Source organism: Mus caroli, unplaced genomic scaffold, assembly GCF_978045245.1.
Source record: "Mus caroli unplaced genomic scaffold, Mus_caroli_1 scaffold_39, whole genome shotgun sequence".
In the NCBI taxonomy this organism is placed as follows: domain Eukaryota; kingdom Metazoa; phylum Chordata; class Mammalia; order Rodentia; family Muridae; genus Mus; species Mus caroli.
The window spans coordinates 479,365-499,647 of record NW_028227294.1 but is presented as its reverse complement, the minus strand read 5'-3'; the positions used below and the strand labels follow the sequence as shown (position 1 = coordinate 499,647).

At 38.6% G+C, this 20,283-nt stretch overlaps 1 long non-coding RNA gene across 1 annotated transcript; it reads left to right on the top strand.

Annotated features, from left to right (window-relative positions):
* The first annotated feature begins 6,205 nt into the window (after window positions 1–6,205).
* Window positions 6,206–20,004, top strand: LOC146999780 (uncharacterized). The gene is made up of 3 exons (XR_015046383.1): window positions 6,206–6,268; window positions 7,763–7,897; window positions 19,947–20,004. It is a non-coding gene; the product is annotated as an uncharacterized LOC146999780 (long non-coding RNA).
* The last annotated feature ends 279 nt before the right edge of the window (window positions 20,005–20,283 follow it).

Genomic DNA, 20,283 nt, shown 5'->3' with positions numbered 1-20,283 from the left:
AATCAGTTTGGTGGTTCCTCAGAAAATTGAACATAATACTACCAGAGGATCCAGCAATACCTCTCCTGGGCATGTATCCAGAAGATGTTCCAACCAGTAAGAAGGACACATGCTCCACTATGTTCATAGAAGCCTTATTTATAATAGCCAGAAGCTGGAAAGAACCCAGATGCCCCTCAACAGAGGAATGGATACAGAAAATGTGGTACATTTACACAATGGAGTACTACTCAGCTATTAAAAGGAATGAATTTATAAAATTCCTAGGCAAATGGATGGATCTGGATGGCATCATCCTGAGTGAGGTAACATATTCACAAAGGAACTCACACAATATGTACTCTCTGAGAAGTGGATATTAGCCCAAAAACTTAGGATACCCAAGATATAAGATACAATTTGCTAAACACATGAAACTCAAGAAGAACGAAGACCAAAGTGTGGACACTGTGCTCCTTCTTGGAATTGGGAACAAATCACCCATGGAAAGAGTTACAGAGACAAAGTTTGGAGCTGTGAAGAAAGGATGGACCATCTAAAGGCTGCTATATCCAGGGATCCATCCCATAATCAACTTCCAAACGCTGACACCATTACATACACTAGCAAGATTTTGCTGAAAGGACCCAGATATAGCTGTCTCTTGAGAGACAATGCAGGGGCCTAGCAAACACAGAAGTGGATGCTCACAGTCAGCTATTGCATGGATCAAAGTGCCCCCAATCGAGGAGCTAGAGAATGTACCCAAGGAGCTAAAGGGAACTGCAACCCCATAGGTGGAACATTATTATGAACTAACCAGTACACCAGAGCTCTTGACTCTAGCTGCATTTGTATCAAAAGATGGCCTAGTCGGCCATCACTGGAAAGAGAGGCCCATTGCACTTGCCAACTTTATATGCCCCAGTACAGGGGAATGCCAGGGCCAAGGGGTGGGGGTGGGTTGGTGGGGGACTGGTGGTGGAGTGTATTGGGGACTTTTTGGATAGCATTGGAAATGTAATTGAGGAAAATACCTAATAAAAATAAATAAATAAATAAATAAACAAACAAACAAACAAACAAATAAATAATATATAATATATACATATACATCATAGTTTTATAAAATCATGCATTATATATATATATATATATAAAAATTTTTATTTTTTTTTATTTATTTACTTAATTATTTTTGCTGTACGTTTTGTTTCCCTAGAGAGCCATGACACATAATAGGTAAAAGAATCAGCCTCAATCTCAACTTCAAACTGTTTTTAAATTAATTCACAAGGGCATGGATTTAAATGTAAGAACAAAATAAAAGATTTAGGAAAACTGGAAGATATCTATGACTAAGTGAATTAAGAGTTCTAGATTTCATGGAAGAAATATTCATTCTAAAAGGAATAATTGATCCTCATTAAAACTAAGAACTTTTATGCTGAGCTGGATCATGGTGGTGGTGGTGGTTGTGGTGGTGTTGATGGTGGTGGTGGTGGTGGTGGTGGTGGTGGTGGTGGTAGTACATGTTTTAAACTCAGATCTTGGGAGGCAAAGGCAGGTGAGTTTGTGGTCAGGCCTGTGTACAGAGTTATCTTGAAGATGGCCAGGGTTATGCAGAGAAAATATATCTTGAAAAACAAACAACCCCCAAAACAAAAAATAACAGAAAAGAAATATTTTTCTGTAGCAGTTCCTGATTCAACAGTGAAGAAGCAATCTAAATCAATTATAACCCAAAACGTAATTTCTCCCAAGGTGTATTTTTCATGAGCACAGTCCAGGTTACACAGTGCATACACAAAGGAAAGGAGTTATTTTTACCTACAGAGGTGGTTAGCTTGTAGATGTCTAGCATTAAAGCACTGTATAGTGCCTCCTTGGATGGGTTAAGTATAGCCCATTCTTCCTCAGATAAATGCATTTGTATACCTTCAAATGTTAACAAGTCCTAAAGAAAAGAAAGGACTTGAATTTCGTACTGAAGCAGAAGCAGTTCTAGTACCTGCCTGTGAATCATGTCATAGGCTGCATGCTGAAGAAATTATCAGTAAAGGATTTAGGTGGAGAAATTGAGATGACCAGAGGTAGGCAAGTGGACAAGTTAATTGGTTGTAAAATACCCAGTTTCCACTCTGATCCTGCCAAGTATAGTCCCATGGAGATCAGTAAGGTCGAATGTACCCGATAACATTTGGTGTCTTAGCAGCAGGGAAAAACTAAATGAGACTGCCTGAAAAAGGGAAATGTTAAAATAAAAGAAAACAATAACAAAAAGCAATCTGACTTTCTCCAGCCCCTCTAAGGTCCAGTAGCCTTCATGGCTACTTAACACCACCAAACCACTAGGAAATACTAGTGTTGGGCACATTGTTGTGTTGCCATAAAGCTGCCCTGATCATTTGCTTTCTTGGGTGTTATCCTTCATGAAGTGATATCTCTCTGTTCCTTCTCTGTAAAATATAAAAGACTGAACTTTAAAGCACTATCTGAAGTGATACATGAGTCCCAACCTCTCTCTATAAGATCCGGTTACCATGAGTCAGCCAAAATGAACTCCGCCTGACATTCTTAGGTTGGTTTATGAAAGAGGTGGTTTCTGTTGTCACTTAGTTCCTCCATCACTAGCAGCACCTAGAACATGGCACTAGGGTACACAGGCCAGTGGAAGTCCTCCTCTCTCAACTCATGGATGTATTTTCATAAAAGCATACGAATCCCAGTATCTGTTCTGCCTCTAGAGAACATAAATCCTAGCCCATGCTCCTATACTGAAAAAAACTCTCAATCACCATAGACAGAGAAAATAATATATTCCATGACAAAACCAATTTTAAACATAACGTTTCCATAAATCCAGCCCCAGAAAGAATAATAGATGGAAATCACCCACTGAAGGAGTGAAACTACACCCTAGAAGAAGCAAGAAAGTAATCTTTAAACAAATCCACATAAACATACTTCCACCTCTAACAAGAAAATTAATATGAAGTAATCATATACCTTAATATCTGTTAATATGAAAATTAATATTACCAACATAACCTAATTAATTGAAATTCATAAATGTGAGTATTTAGAAATTAGCCGTGTGTCATTCTGTTGTCCCTAATTTGGACAATGGGATTAATAGGTCCAATGTTGTACAATCCATATAGTCTTTCTGCTTTTTTGTACATAACACAGTCTTGCTGTGTGCCACATAATGGTCTTGAAATTATACTTCTCCTATCTCAGCCTCTCTATTTGTAGGATTGTTTATTTGTTGTTTTTACACTATACTATGGTTTTCAAAACAGGTTATATATTTCAAAACTGTTTATAAACCAAAATTAATGTAGACAATTAATTTGGGAGGTGGCTTATAAGAGAAAAACAAAGAGTGAGACTGAAGGTTTTGCTTGATATTTATTATTATTGTATCAATTCTGAAGAAGAGGACTTTATAAGTTACTACTATTCTGAGATGAATGCTTTTGAAAAAAAAATCACATCCAATGAAACTGAATCCTACCCTCAACTAACTTCTGTGACACCCTCCAAGCAGAACCATTCTTCATTGAAACAGTTGATGAATGACTTCAGGGATAGACCATCTTAATACACACACCATTCCTTAAGTGAATGTACCCTGTAACATGTATTCTGAGAATGACAACAATCACTCAAGTCAAATAGCTTTGACCATAGCAGGAAATTAGTATCCAAAATCATGCCTTCAATTCATTCCTTGGTGCAGCAGAATTGTGAACTCTTATCTTAGCTACTATGTAGGTAAAATTCTTTGGTGATGTGAGGGAAATTCAAGTAGATCCTTATTACAATGAAATCCAGTGTTCATAAACTGTTCTTATTTTGTTTGAATCACAGTAAGCCAAGATTTTTTTTTTTAATTTCATTTTTTGTTAGATATTTTCTTCATTTACATTCCAATATTCCCCTACACCTTTCCACGTCCTTGCTCCCCAGCCCACCTACTCCCAACTCCTGTCCCTGGCAGTACTCTGTACTGAGGCATATAACCTTCTCAAAACCAAGGGCCTCTCCACCCACAGATGGCCTACCAGGCTATCCCCTGCTACATATTCAACTACAGACACAAGCTCTGGAGGTACTGGTTAGTTCATAATTTGTTCCTTATTTAGGGTTTCAAATCCCCTCAGCTCCTTGTGTACTTTCTCTAGCTCCTCCATTGGAGGCCATGTGTTCCACTCAATAGGTGACTGTGAGCATCTACTTCTGTATTTGCCAGCCACTGGACTAGCCTCACACAAGACAGCTTCAGAGTCCTCTTAGCATAATCTGTATGTCAAGATTTTTAAGCTCAACTAAAAACAAAACAAACAAACAAACAAACAAAAAAACAAAAAAATACTATTTATGTTCATTAAAAAAACCAATAGTTATATATTATTTAAAAATATAATACAGTTAATATATTTGGAGTTACTTATAATTTATATTGAGAAAAATGTATTTTCAGTATTGCTGCAGACAAACATCTACATAAGACTATTCAATTGATTGTTGTTTTATATCAAAAAAACTTTATAATATTCATTTTATTGTTACAATATTTTATAAATATTAAGGAATATGATAAAAAATGAAAGGTTTAATAGGTTTTGAGTGGGCATCAGCTAGAGGAGTTGTGGTACAAAAGAAAAATAAGAATGTGATGTAAGTCTGTTTACTTAAAATATGCTTTTAGATGTTAACAAATTTAGATAAATTGAAATTATGTATATTTTCTTATCATAATGCATTAAAACTTAAATCAAAACTATTTCTAGAACTGGTGGGATTGCTCAGCACTTAGGAGCACTGGCTAATATTTTACAGATCCTGAGTTCATTTCTCAGCAAAAACATGGTGGCTTACTACCGTTTATAAAGTGATCTGATGCCGCCTTCTGTCATGTAGGTGACCACATAAAGAGAGCACTCACACATTTTAATAATGATAGACTTAAAAACTTTAAAATTTTTCTATTATTGTTTATTATTATTATTATTATTATTATTATTATTATTATTATTATTATTATGCCTAACTTCTTCCTTCCATTTCTTTCCACCAAACCAGCCCATATATCCCTCTTTGGTCTTTTTTAAAGTTATAGTCTTTTTGAAAAACTAATATACAAGTAGGAAAAGATTGAAAGTAAATGGGCAGAATGCCCTAGGATGCATGAAATACACACTAGTCTAGTTGAAAAAAAGAAAAGAAAAACTAACTATTAAGAGCAACTGTTGTTTCGGCAGTAGTGGTTCATGCCTGCATTTGGGAGGCAGAAGCCAAAGATTTCTGAATTCAAGGACAGCCTGTTGTAAGTTCCAGGAAAATCAGGGCTACAGAGAGAAACCCGGTTTATAAAAATAATAATAATAATAAATAAAACAAAAAACAAAAACAAACAAACAAACAAAAAAAAGCACCTGTTCTATGCAGAGGATGGGGCACAAAGCACCCACATAGTGGCTCACAATTTGTGCACAGTCACGTTTTCAGAGAATCAGTGCTCTCTTCCAGCCTCTGTATGCAACAGAGGCATAAGTGAGAGAGAGGGCCTGCCCAGCCAAGCACATAAGTGAGAGAGAGGGCCTACAAGGCCTAATGTATGAGTGAGAGAGAGGGCCTGGGCTGCCTAGCACATAAGTGAGAGAGAGGGCCAGAGAGGCTAAGCACATAAGTGAGAGAGAGGGCCTGCACTGCCTAGCACACTCTTCTAATCCAGCTCAATACTAGGAAGGTGGAGACAGGAGGGTACCAGAGGTTGTAGGGATTCTGGATGCTCCTTTCTGAACTCTTAGGACAGCATAGACTCTTCTGGTTTGCGTATGTACATGCAGAAGTCCACAACATTAAATGCTTATGCACATAAATAAATAAAATCAAAAAATGTTTACAAGAGCCTCTACAGTTGAAATTAACTAGTGTCATTTGCAGTGTTTCATATGTTACACATTTGTTCAAGTTTTTCAAGTTTGTAAGGGCTTATCAACCTATAAACAGGAAATCATTTGTTTTAAAGCCAGTAGCTTATTCCCACCTCCTGAAAACTCACTTCAAAGTGATGGTACCTGGTACTCCATGTACGCATGCGCAGGGTATATTCAGCCAATCAGCACAGGCCTTGGGTGAGACCTTTTTTGTCCATTTGGCATCACAAAGGGTCCTTAGAGACCTCCATCCGGGCCTGGCTCCTGACAACGGTTTTTTTCCTTTGAGGATCTGAGCACGGAAGGGTGCGGTTGGAAGGTGTTCATCTCTTAGATGATCTGTAAGTGATAGTTGGCTCTGATCATGGTTGTTGGACAGTTAATCGAGGTGTTACGGGGTGGGGCATCTCAGGCCCAGGTGGCCATTATGTGAGGAAAAGTCTCCTCATAGTCATTTCCTCTGGGATCTGAGGGTGAATGGAAGGTTGAGGACCGTATTCATGGAAGAGGATTGAACAGGTCAGGGGCAGAGAGGATTGGGAACCCTTTGAAGAGAAAAGCTTGGGGCCTTGGGATAGGATCAGAGAGCCGGCTGCAGGACTAGGGGTCGGGGGCCAGGGAGCCATGGGTGAGAAGCCTTGGCGCTTGTCCTGTGTGCTGTTCAGGATCCATTAGAAAAACACTGAGGATTCCTCCCTCCTCGTTGTCTTGTCTACGGTGTGTTCCTTGGATATACACTTTATGGACATTGCAGACAGTAGAGTTGTATAAGAAGAATGAATGAAAAGAAGAAGAGGAGATATTGCAAGAGATTCATAAGTCAACTGGGATGGATTCTGACCACGGATCCTTCCATCTCAATTGCCCATTTATTGGGATTAAAGACTTGCACTACCATGTTCAGCTTTTTCTCTCAATTTTATTTCTGTAGGATGGGATCTATCTTTGTAGTTCCGGCTGCTCTGTCTTGGGCTGGCCTCGAACTTACAATCTTCAGATGTTTGAAATCCTCGGCTTCCCCAAATCCCCATTTTCTCCAATATAAGGCCTTTATGTTTGGGTGGTGGTGATGAGTGTTTCTTGTAGACTAAGTGTTGGGTCTTTTTGATATGAACATAAAGTTACCATGTTCGTTATCTTTCTGGATAGAACTGTGAGTTTACCTTAGACTGAGATAAACTGATAAAAAGAATTGCTTATGTTTTGTTTAAAAAGAATGTATGGGAGATTCGACCAAAATTCAGATGCCTTAAAGATTACAGGCGAACAAATTTTGCTCATCGTTTTCTGGAAGGAGGGGAGGAATCACATATTGAAGTGTGGCCAGGTTATGTCTTTTTTAAACTGAGAAATGGCAGATTGTTAACTTTGGTTCTGAAGGAGTTTTTTTTTTTTTTTTTTTTTTTTTTTTTTAAATAAGTTAAAGAAGTTTTTGAAACAAGATGTGAGGAAAAGGGACATGATAAATAGGATACATGGAGAAAATGTTCCTGGAAACTATATATATGTATATATATATATATATATACACATATATATGTGTGTGTGTATGGGTATATGTGTGTATGTGTGTGTGTGTGTATGTGTATATTTGTGTATATATACACACACACATATATATGCATCACCATATTGAATATGTATACAGAACTCTCTGATAAAGTCAAATGATTAAAAATACTATATGTTAAAAAACAAAAGAAATGATCTTTCATTGAGCTAAGATAATTATTTGACTTTTTGTCATTTTAATTATTTAAATGATACCTTTTTTTCAGATAACTAAGTTCTTTTTTTTCCTTTTAATTTTTATTTATTTATTTTTTTAAACTAAGAGGACTATTAAGTTCTTAAGAGAAGAATGGCGCTTAAGAAAATGATGGTGATACCAAAGGAAGGTTACTTATTACTTTTGGACTGTGATGATGAAGAAGATGACATAAGTGTTTCAGAGGAATCTCTTACTAAAGGTATAGCATATCCAGTGTTGGGCATTAATTGTGTCCTGCATTTCATTAGACCTTTGCCTAGTCTCCTAAAATGGAAGAAATCTTTGTTAAGAGTTTTCATAGACTTCATTTCTAATTTTCCCTATATTTATCTATTTTATACACAAGTTTTAGCAGCACATATACCTACTCTTGAAACTATAGTCACAATATGTTGAGAAACAATAACTTGCTATGATTTTGCCCCAGGAAAAAACCTGACATAGTTCCTATAATATCTTTGCCATACATGAATTTATTTCATAAAACCTGCAAATAAATTATTTCATTTCTTTTTCTATTATATACTTACTTTATTTACATTTCACATGTTATCAACTTTTCTACTTTCCCTTCCAAAAATCCCCTGCTCTCCCCTCTCCCCCTGCTCCCCAACACACCCACTCCCAATTCCTAGCCCAAGCATTTCCCAATACTGGGGCATAGGACCTTTATAGGAACAAGTGGCTCTCCTCCCATTGATGACCAACTAGTCCATCCTCTGCTACATATGCAGCTGGGTCCATATGCCCCACTATTTCTTTTCTTTGATTGGTGGTTTAGTCCCAGAGAATTGTGGGGGTACTTGTTAGTTTATGTTTATTTTTTCCTCCTAAGTTCCTGCAAACTCCTTAAGCTCCTTGGGTACTTTCTCTAGCTCCATATTTGGGCACCCTGTGCTCAGTCCAATGGATGTCAGTGAACATCCACTTCTTTATTGGTCAGGCACTGGCAGTTCCTCTCAGGAGACAACTATATCAGTCTCCTGTCCCCAAGCTCTTGGTGCATCTTCAATAGTATCTGGGTTTGGTGGCTGTTTATGGGATGGATCCCCAAGTGAGGCAGTGTATGGATTCGTTCAGTCTAAGCTCCAAACTTTGTCTCTGTAACTCCTCCCATGGGTATTTTGTTCCCCATTCTAAGAAGGAACAACATAATCACACTTTGGTCTTTCTTCTTGAGTTTCATGGGTTTTGCAAATTTTACCTTGGTCATTCTGGGATTCAGGGATAATATCCATTTATCAATGATTGCATATTATGTGTGTTCTTTTGTGATTGGGTTATCTCACTTAGGAAGATATCATCCAGAGCCATCCATTTGTCTAAGAATTTCATTAAATCATTGCTTTTAATAGCTGTGTAGTAATACATTATAGAAGAATTACCAGATGTTCTATATTGATTCTTCTAAAGAGAGTCACCTGATTTCTTTTCAGAGTCTTGTTATTATACATAAGGCTGCTATAAACATGGTGAAGCATGTGTCCTTATTACAAGTTGGAACATCTTCTGGGTATATGCCCAGGAGGACTGTTGCTGGATCTTCTAGTACAATTATGTCGAATTTTCTGAGGAACCACCAGTCTGATTTCCAAACTGGTTGTAACAGCTTGCAAATCCACCAGCAATGGAGTGTTCATTTTTCAACACATTCTTGCCAGCATCTGCTGTTATCTGAATTTTACATCTTAGCCATTCTTACAGGTGTGAGGTGGAATCTCTGGGTTATTTTGACTTACATTTCCCTGATGATTAAGGATGTTGAATATTTTTTTAGGTGCTTCTAAATCATTCGGTATTCCTTAGTTGGGAATTATTTGTTTTGGTCTGTCCCAATTTTTAAAAATAGAGAAAATTGATTTTCTGTAGTCCAGATTTTTCATCTCTTTATATGTATTAGATATTAGACCCCTATCTTATTTAGGATTGGGAAAGATTTTTTTTCCCAATCTGTTGGATGCAGTTTTGTCCTATTGATAGTGTCCTTGACCTTACAGAAGCTTAGCAATTTTATGAGGTTCAATTTTTCCATGTTTAATCTTGCAGCACAAGCCATTGCTGCTCTTTTTTTTTCTTTTCATCAAGAATTTTCCCCCTTTTCCCATGTTCCATGTTCTTCCCCAGTTTCTTCTCTATAAGTTTCAGTGTCTCTGGTTTTATGTACAGTTCCTTGATCTACTTAGACTTGAGCATTGTACAAGGGATGAGAATAGATCAATATGCCTTCTTCTATATGCTAATTGCCGATTGAGCCAGCACCACTGTTTGAAAATGCTGTCTTCGTTCCACTGGATTGTTTTAGCTCCTTTGTCAAAGATCAAGTGTCCATATGTGTGTGGGTTTATGTCTCTCTCTTCAGTTCTATTTCATTTATCTACTTGTCTATCATCACTCTACCTGTACCATGCCATTTTTATCACAATTGCTCTGTAGTACAGCTTGAGTTCACGAATGGTTATTCCACAAAAGGTTCTTTTATTGTTGGGGATAGTTTTTCCTATCTTTTTTGTCTTGTTTTGTTTTTGTTTTTGTTTGTTTGTTTTTGTTTGTTTGTTTAATTTCAGGTGAATTTGCAAATTGCCCTTTCTAACTCAGTGAAGAATTAAGTTGGTATTTTGATGGGGATTGCATTGAATCTATAGATTCCTTTTGGTAGGACAGCCATTTTTACTTTATTAATCCTTCCAATCCATGTGCATGGGGTATCTTTCCATCTTCTGAGATCTTTTTTGATTTCTTTCTTCAGAGATTTGAAGTTTTTATCATATGTATTTTTCTCTTCATAAGTTAGATTCACACCAAGGTATTTTATATTATTTGTGACTATTGTGAAGGGTGTTTTTTTGTTTGTTTGTTTGTTTGTTTTTTGTTTAGTTTGTTTTTCATCCTGCTTTTCCTTTGTGTAGAAAAAGGCCATTGACTTGTTTGAGTTAATTTTATATTCAACTACAGCACTGAAGTTGTGTATCAGGTTTAGGATTTCTCTGGCAAATTTTTGGGTCACTGATACATGCTATCATATCATCTGGAAATAGTGATATTTTGACTTCTTCCTTTCCAATTTTTATTCATTTGTTCTCCTTTTGTTGTCTAATTACTCTGGATAGGTCTTCAACTACTATATTGAATAGGTAGGGAGAAAGTGGGCAGACTTGTCTAGTCCCTGATATAGTGGGATTGTTTCAAGTTTCTCACCATTTAGTTTAATGCTGGCTACTGGTTTGCTGTCCATTGTTTTTTTGTTTTTTTGTTTTTGTTTTTTTTTTTTTTTTTTTTAATGTTTAGATACGGGCCTTACATTCCTTATCTTTCTTTGACTTTCATTATAAATTGGTGTGCATTTTGTCAAATACTTTCTCAGCATCTAATCAGTTGAGCATGTTGTTTTTGTCTTTGAGTTTATTTCTATAGTGGATTAATTTGATGGATTTCCATATATTAAACCATCCCAGGGATGAAGCCTACTTGACCATGATGGATGATCGTTTTGATGTATTCTTTGATTCAGTTTGCAAGGATTTTATTGAGTATTTTTGCTTTGATATTCATACAGGAAAATGTTCTGAAGTTTCCTTTCTTCATTGGGTCTTTGTATCATTTGAATATAATTGTAATCTGGCTTCATAGAATAAACTCAATAGTATTCCTTCTCTTTTGATTTTGCATAATAGTTTGAAGAATATTGGTATTAGGTCTCCATGTGTAAGACCCCCGAAACTGGACCTCCACTGAAGCTCATTCAAGTCCCGGAATGAGCTGGCCAGCACCACAATGACTCAAGAGAAAACTATACCTGATGCAAACAGAAAGAGGTTTTATTATCAGCTAGCTGAGGACAAACTCCTCCCACCGTGCAGGGCAGGGGAGTTTGACCCTGAGCTGTGACAGAAGGGGGCTTTTAACAGCTGGCTGAGGAATTGGGATGAAAGTTCAGAGGAGTTGGGAACAGATGGGAGGAGTTGGGAGAAGAGTTGGGAGGAGTTGGAAAGAGTTGGGAGGAATGTGGTTCTCTGCCTGGATGTCTTTCGTAAAGTTACAATTATCACATCTCAGGCTGTAAGGCTCAGAAACAAAAAGGCTTTTTGCAGGCTATAAATAACAAAGAGCTTCTTTCTGACTGCATTTGTAGAGATCAGGGACAAGAAGCTTGGGGAATATCCAGGGGCTTTACCTTCCAGGGAGAACCGCTCTAAGTTGGAGTCTCACATTCCCCACTACTTCTTCTACATAGTTCTAGTCTTAAAACTAGGAAAAATAACCGCTAGCCCAGCTGTCAAACAAAGCCAACATGAGGTTACAGCTCTAGGATTTGTAACCTTGAGAGCCTCAAAATGCACTCGAATGAGACAAAAGTTTCTCTTGCCGTGGTACAAGGGAGGGAGGAGGTTCCTGTGCACTGCCTGGTGAATATGAGCAGCACTGGGCCAGTGAGCCATGGTGGGCTGGGTGCAGGAGCCCAGCACCTGCTGGAGTAGCGGTGGTGGGGCTTGCCAAAAGCAGCAGGTAGGTGTTTTTTGTTTGTTTGTTTGTTTTTGTTTTTTTGGTTTGTTTGTTTGTTTATTGCTTTTTTTTATTGTTTTATTTTTCAGCAATTCCAAGGCATTTTTCTGACCAGTTCTAGGGTCTTTAAGCAAGCTAGCAGGGGTTCAAAAAAAGGAACATCAGGGTCAAACATTCCCCCTGCTTCTGTTAAGGAAGGTGGTCCCCAATTGAGGAGTTGAAAGGGTGTAAGTTTAAATTTTTCTGTGGTGTTCCATACTCACAATAAGGTGAAATGAAGGAGAGCTTCATAATCTTTTCTGCATGTCTCTAAAGCCGATTTAGTCAAGGTTTCTTTTAATTCTCTATTCATCTGCTCTACCTGTTCTGATGTCTGGGGTCTATAGGGACAATGTAACTTCCAATCGATCCCCAATTTTCTGGCTAACCCTTGGCTTACCTGGGCAAAGAAGAAGGGGCACTTGATTGATGAAAGTACCTTAGGGATGCCAAATGATGGGGACATTTCCTCTAATATCTTCTTTGCCACAACATTGTTGGTCTCCTTCTTAGTGGGGAAGGCTTCGACCAAGCCTAAAAAGGTGTATATAAAAAGTAATAGATATTTATTACTGTACTTGGTGAAATTAACTTCAGTGAAATCAACTTTTCAGAATGTACCAGGCTGTCACCTCTTAAACCCCCTCTGGGGAGCATTATTCTGGTGCCTGACATTGGTGAGGGCACAGGCTTGGCATTCATTAAAAAAACTCCTGGGCAACATCTGGCAATCTAGTAACATAGTAGTTTGAGCTCTTAACAATTTCTTTAGCTTCTTAGTTTCCAAGTGGGGGAGCCTGTGTAGATTGGCTACATATTGTAAACCTTCTCTGGTGGGCAGGATCCAGTGACCATCTTGGGTCTTAGCCACTCCTTGGGTAGTATATACACATATCTGAGGTATTTTTTTTTTCTCTTCTTGATCTTCTAGCATGTAGTCCAAGCCTGCGTCTTTGAGTTTATAATGGTTTTTAAGTTCTTTATTTTTTTTTCCTAGGGCTGCATGTTTGGCAGCAAGGTCAGCAATCTGATTTCCCTTCACTATGGCATCATGACCTTTTTGGAGATGGGTGCAATGTATGATGGCCAGTTAGTTTTTTTTCGAAAGTGTTTGGCTTCTAATAGGTTCAAGATTTCTTTTTTATTTTTAATATCTTTCCCATCAGATGTGAGTAACTCCTGTTTTCTATAGATCGCCCCATGTATGTGAGCAGTGGTGAAAGCATACTTGCTGTCTCTGTAGATATTGATGTTTTTCTCTTTGGCCAGCTGCAAGGCTTGGGTGAGTGTGATTAGCTCTTCTCTCTGGGCTGTCATGCCTTCAGGCAAGCTGCTGTCCCCAACGGTTTTTTTTCCATTGACCACTGCTGCCCCTGCTTTTCTTTTACCTTCAACCAAAAAGCAGATACCATCTGTGTACCAGTTAGGGCAGCCTGGCCATGGCTGGTCAGTGAGGTCTTTCTTAATTTCAGTTTTTTTCTGCCAGGATGTCTATACCTTGGTGTACTTGTAGGAAGTCGTAGGCTTCCGGCAGCAAGGTGGCAGTATTCAGGATAGGAGGGGGTGCAAACTATACTCTTTCAGTCAGTAAAAGGCTCTGTTAATGGGTCCTGTGAGCAATAGTCATCCAGCAATCAGGCAGCTGTCTAATGATGCTTTCTAAGGCATGGGGATATAGGGGCTACTACTATAGTTCATTGACCTAGAGTCAGTTTGTCAGCCTCTTTGAGAAATACTGACACAGCAGCAGCGATAACTTTTAAGCAATATAGTCATCTACTGGCCACTGTGTCTAATTTTTTTTTTTTTTTTTTTAACAATTGGGCCACAGGTCGTTTCTATTTCCAAAGATCTTGGGTCAGGACCCATCTCACTATTTCTGCTGTTTTGTCTACATAGAGAATGAAAGGCTAGGTCAGGTCTTGCAGGACTAGAGCTGATGCACTAAGCAAGATTTTTTAATCTCTTTATAGGCATCCGGTATTTGGGGGTCCATGAGAAAGTCACAGTCTCTTTAGTAAGGGGGTATGGTAGAGAGTGCCAGGGTGGCAAAGCCTGGCTTTTTAACTGGTAGCAACAGAGTATTCCAGGAAGACTGACAAGGGACCAAAACACCAAGTTTTAAGAGACTATGAATGTGAGGTCTGATGCCTTCTTGGGCCTCTTTGCTCATGGGGTATTGTTGTATCAGTTTTCAGTGTCACAATGATGGGGTGCACCCTCTTTGCCTCTCTTATATCCCACATCTCTGCCCAGCATTTAGGATATCTCCCTTACCTGGTCCCTTCTAATACTTTTCTTGACAGGGATTGAGGCTCATGTAATCTATATTCTTCTTCTAATTTTAAAGTTCAAATTATAGAGATAGAGGCTTGCCAAGGGATTGAAGTTCCTTCAAAAGAAAAGCTTATTTGGACTTTTAAATTTGCTACTATGTCTCTTCTCAACAATGTGGAGGGGCATTCAGTAATGATGAGGAAGGAATCAGTTACTTGGCTTACTCCTAGATTAATTTTCATATCAGTGGCCCAAGATTATGGTTTCTGTCTTTCTTTGTGTGTGTGTGTGTGTGTGTTTTCTAGACAGGGTTTCTCTGTGTTGCCTTGGCTGTCCTGGAACTCACTCTGTAGACTAGGCTGGCCTCGAACTCAGAAATTCGCCTGCCTCTGCCTCCCGAGTGCTGTGATTAAAGGCATGTGCTACCACGCAAGGTGAGAATGGTTTCTGAACAGTAGCCCCAATTACTTCGTTTTTCTGGTTACTCAATTTCTCTAGTGACTTTGTCAGGACTGAAAAAACTGTTCTGATACCAAGAAGGGAAGTCGTAGGGGTCTCTTCCACAGTTAGGGTTACACTAGTCTCAGGGAATGGGTCTGTGCCCCATATCCCCTAGTCATCATCCTCTGGAGTAAGGACTTAGTTGTTCTGATATCTGTCTCTTTCATGGCACAGTCTCTTGCCCAGTGTCCCTTTTCTTTACAGTACCCACATTGGTCCTTATGTAGAGGTGGTCGTAAAGGTCCTATGGAGTTCTGAGGTCTTTTTGGCCCTGTGTTGCCCAGGTACCCTGTCTGCCTTCTCCCTCCAACTTTTTTTTATAAACTTCCTTATCACTTGCAAATGTATCCAAAATCCTATTTAAAATTCTTGCCTGCCTTCCATCTCATCTACTTTCTCTTGCCTCAGCTGCTCTCTATTCTCTTTCTCCTATTACTTTTTAGTCTCTCTCTTATGGTACACTCTCTGCCTCCTTAACCAGATCTTGCAAAGATAGTGTTTACAGACTCTCTAGACACTGTAACATTCTCCTAATGGCAGAAGCAGACTGCCCAATGAAAGCCATGGCCAGAGCGGCCTGCTGGCTCTCTGACACAGGGAGTGTAATGCCTGTATGCTTCTAAGAGGCACTCTAGAAACTCTGCTCCTTTTCCTCTTGTAGGATCCCTCTTATCTTGGCCACATTGCTGGGTTGTCTGTCAGCTCCTCTCATTCCTGGTAATGTATCCCTGCGCCAAAATGTCAACTGCTCATTACCTTCAGGCCTGTTAGGGTACCAGTCACTATGTGTCAGAGGGGGAAGCATGCATCTATTTCATTTGGAAGTTGTGTCAGCCATCCATTTGCCGCCAGCACATTCATTCTTACCTCCAGCAGAATCCTTTTATTATCTGTGTGATAAAAATAACCCTTAAAAGCTGTTGACAGTCATCCCAAGTTGTCTGATGAGAGAACATGAGAGATTCCATTAGATTAGTAAGGGTAGAGGGGTTTTCAGAGAAGGCGGCGTGATTTGCCTTCCAATTATAAAGATCAGAGAAGGAAAAAGACCAGTAATGAAGAGGCTGCAGTTCCGAGGTCTGCTGGAGTAGGCCATAAGTACCTAAAGCCAGCAAGGTTGTTGAGTCTAGACTCTCTGGGCTCCATGCTCATTTGTCTTGTGTTCCAGCAGCTGGACCCTCCCCCGTGTCTCCAGTGGTACCCTGGTGAGGTATCTTGGAGAGACCGTTTAGTGTTATGAGGGTGTGGTGTTACAATATTCTGGAGGTTCTTCTATCTCTGGATAGATCTTGGGAGGAGCCAAGGGTTGCAGTTCACCCCCCAACATATTTATCTTAGGTTTTTTTGTTTTTTTTTGTTTTGTTTTGTTTTGTTTTGTTTTGTTTTGTTTTTGGTGAGTGGTGGAAAGCTAGGACTCGGGAGTCCAGCTTGTTTTTCTGAACCCAAGGCTTCAACCAGGATGGGGTCAGGTGAGCTTCCTGCGCGGAAATTTCCGAGATGTCAATGTAGGGTGCTTGTTCTGGTTGAGACCCTAGTCTCTTCTGTGCAACAACATCTTAAACTGCAGAAATCACAATCAGTTCAATAGTGCCCTCTGTTGGCCAAGTAACACCAAAAGCCGGCCATTTCGTTGAGAAGAAAGTTCTCCAAAATTTCTTTCTGACATCTACAAACAGACTGTGAATCCTAGTAGTAATTTCAGTTCAATTTTCAAGAGTCAGTCCAAGAGTAGTGCTAATAGTCTGTCCCATCATCAGAGTCACATACAGGGAGACAAACACTATATATATATAATATATATATATATATAAACAGAAACAGACAGCTGAGTGAGCACATGCTCACTTGGCACCCAGTAACAGAAACAGACAGCCAAGTGAGCACACTCTCATTTGGCACCTCGATTGGAGATCTCCATGCATCCCTGGAGCTCCCTCAGACCTTCTGGGACGTCTCCCAGTGCAGCAAGTGGTTACGACTAACATGTCTGTCAGTATCCCTGCCCTCCATCCAGAACAGGGAGGTCGTTGCTCTCAGGAGTGCAGACAACTGCAAACCATAATGCTGAATTCAAACACAGCCGACAGACAAAGACATAGCAAAGACAGGATCCTACCTCCAAGTGGGGTCTCTGAGAACTGGGGTAGGCCTCCTGGTGTATGAGAACACACATGTAAGACTCCCGAAGTTGGGCTTCCACTCATGTGCCGGAATGAGCTGGACAGCAAACTCGAGACATAATCACACCTGATGCAAACTACAAGACGTTTTATTATCAGCTAGCTGAGAATGATGTCCTTCTACCGTACAGGGTGGGGAATTCAACCCCGAGTGGTGACAGTGGGGGACTTTTAACAGCTAGCTGAGGAATTGGGAAGAGTTGGGAGGATAGCTAGGAGGAGGTGGGTAGAGTTGGGAGGAGTTGGGAGGAGTTGGGAGGAACTGGGTGCAGTTGGGAGGAGATGGGAAGAGTTGGGAGGAGTGTTCTTCTCTGCCCAGATGTCTTTGGTAAAATTACAATTATCACATCTCTGGCTGTAAGGCTCAGAAACAAAAAAGGCTTTTTGCAGGCTATAGTTAACAAAGAGCTTCTTTCTAGCTGTATGTTTTGAGATTAGGGAAATCAAGCTTGGGGAAAGTCCAGGGGCTTTACCTTCCAGGGAGAAACGCTCTAAGTGGAGGTCTCACACATGAAGATCTGATAGAAATCTGATGGGTTCATCAGATCCTGGGCTTTTTTTGGTTGGGAGACTATTAATGACTGCTTCTATTTCTTTAGGGGTTATGGGAGTAATTACAGGATTTATCTGATACTGATTTCAATTTCGTACCTATTATCTCTCTAGATAAGTGTGCATTTTTTCCTTATTTCGTTATTTTCATTTTTTTTTTTTTTTGAATACATGCTTGTTTTATAAGATCTGATCTGGATTTCCTAAGTTTCTGTTGTTATGGCTCCCTTTTCAATTTTGGTTTTGTGAATTTGGTTACTGTCCCTTTGCCCTGTAGTTAGTCTGGCTAATATTTTATCTATCTTCTTGATTTTCTCAAAGAATCAGCTCCTAATTTGTTTGATTTGTGTGTGTGTGTGTGTGTGTGTGTGTGTGTGTGTGTGTAGAATTCCTTTGTTTCCATTTGGTTGATTTCAACCCTGAGATTGATTATTTCCTGCCTTCTACTCCTCTTGAGTGAATTTACTTCCTTTGGTTCTAGAATGTTTAGGTGTGCTGTCAACCTACTCCTATATCCTCTGTCACATTTTTATTTGGAGGCATTCATAGCTATGAGTTTCTTTCTTAGAACTGCTTTCATTGTGTCCCATAACTTTTGGTATGTTGCAGATTCATTTTCATTAAACTCTAAAAAGTCTTAAATTTATTTCTATTTCCTCCTTGCCCAAGTTATCACTCACTATATTGTTGTTCACCTACTATGTTTATGTGTGTTTTCAATTATTTATAACATTATTGAAAATCAACCTTAGTCCTTGGTGATCAGGTAGGATGCATGGGATTATTACAACATTTTTATATCTGTTAAGGCATGTTTTGGGACTGATTATATGGAGAAGGCATCATGAGGTGCTGAGAAGAATGGGCATCATTTTGTTTTAGGGTAAAATGTTCTATAGATATCAACTAATCTATTTGTTTCATAACTTCTGTTAGGTTCGCTGAGTCCCATTTAATTTTTGATTCCAGTATCTGTCTATTAATGAGGGAGGGGAGTTCTGCTATTATTGTCTTGGGTACAATGTGTGATTTGAGCTCTACTAAAGTTTCTTATAGGAATGTGAATGCCATTGCATTTGATGTATAAATGTTCAAAATTGGGAGTTCATCTTGGTAAATTTTAACTTTGATGAATATGAAGTGTCCCTTTTTGTCTTTTTTGATAACTTTGGGTTGAAAGTCAAATTTATTTGATATTAGAATTGCTACTCAAGCTTGTTTCTTTGGAACATTATCTTGGAAAATTGTTTTCCAGCCTTTTATTCTGAAGTAATATCTGTCTTTGTCCCTGAGGTTTGTTTCTGGTAGGATGGGTCTTGCTTACAAATCCAGTATGTTAGTCTATGTCTTTTTATTGGTGAATTGAATCCCCTCATATTAAGAGATACTAAGGAAAAGTCTTTGTTGCTTCCTGATATTTTGGTGGAATTTTTTCATGTAGCTATCTTCTTTTATGTTTGCTTCAAGATAAATGTCTTGCCTTTTCGAGAGTGTAATTTCCCTCCTTATATTGGAGTTTTCCCTTTATTATTCCTTGGAGGGCTGGATTTGTTCAAAAATATTGTGTAAATATTGTTTTTTCATGGAATACCTTCTTTTCTCAAACTATGGTAAGATATTTTTGCTGTGTATTATAGCCTTGACTGGCATTTCTGTATGATATATGCCCAGGATCTTATGGCTTTCATAGTCTCAGAGGTTAAGTTAGATATAGTTCTGATAAGTCTTCCTTTATAAGTTACTTGAAATTTCCCATATTGCTTTTAATATTCTTTCTTTCATTCTGTACTTTTTTCTTTTACCTTTTTTTTTTTTTTTTTTTTTGCATTTGATGTTTGGATTATTATATGATGGCAGGAATTTCTCTTCTGGTCTAAACTATTTGGAGTTTTGTAGGCTTCTTGTATATTCACGGGAAACACTTTTTTTAGGTTAGGGAAATTTTCTTCTATAATTTTGTTGAATATACTCACTGTCCCTATAGTTTGGAAAAATTACTTTTCATCGATACCTATTATCCTTAAGTTTCGTCATCTCTTTGTGTCCTGGATTTCATCGATGTAATTATTTCCTTTCTAAAATCTCTTTCAAAAACTCACATGGGCAGTTTCTTGAGAGAAATTCAAATCTTTAGTACTTTATTATCTATTACTTATATAGAATCCATTCAAATGTTTCTATTTTCTCTTGTCAATACAGTAAAGAAGAGCCCAGCATTTGACAAAGATGAGAATATATCAACTCACATAAAAAAGGATGGAGATATGGGGTAAAATTTTCAATAGAGTATTTCAATAGAGTTCAATAGAGTACTTCATAAGTAGTGTTTGTGATCCCTTCACTGGAGAAGTAGATTCAGGAAGATGAACAATTCAAAGTCAGACACTACTATATGTTGTGTTCAAGCCCAGATTGAGGTCCTTGAGACATTGTGATCACAAACACATAGCAACTCATACAGTAGGACCACCTGCATGAGATCTTCCCAGGTATACACAAAAAGAAAAGGAAAAACATCAAAAGAATAAGAGGGGGG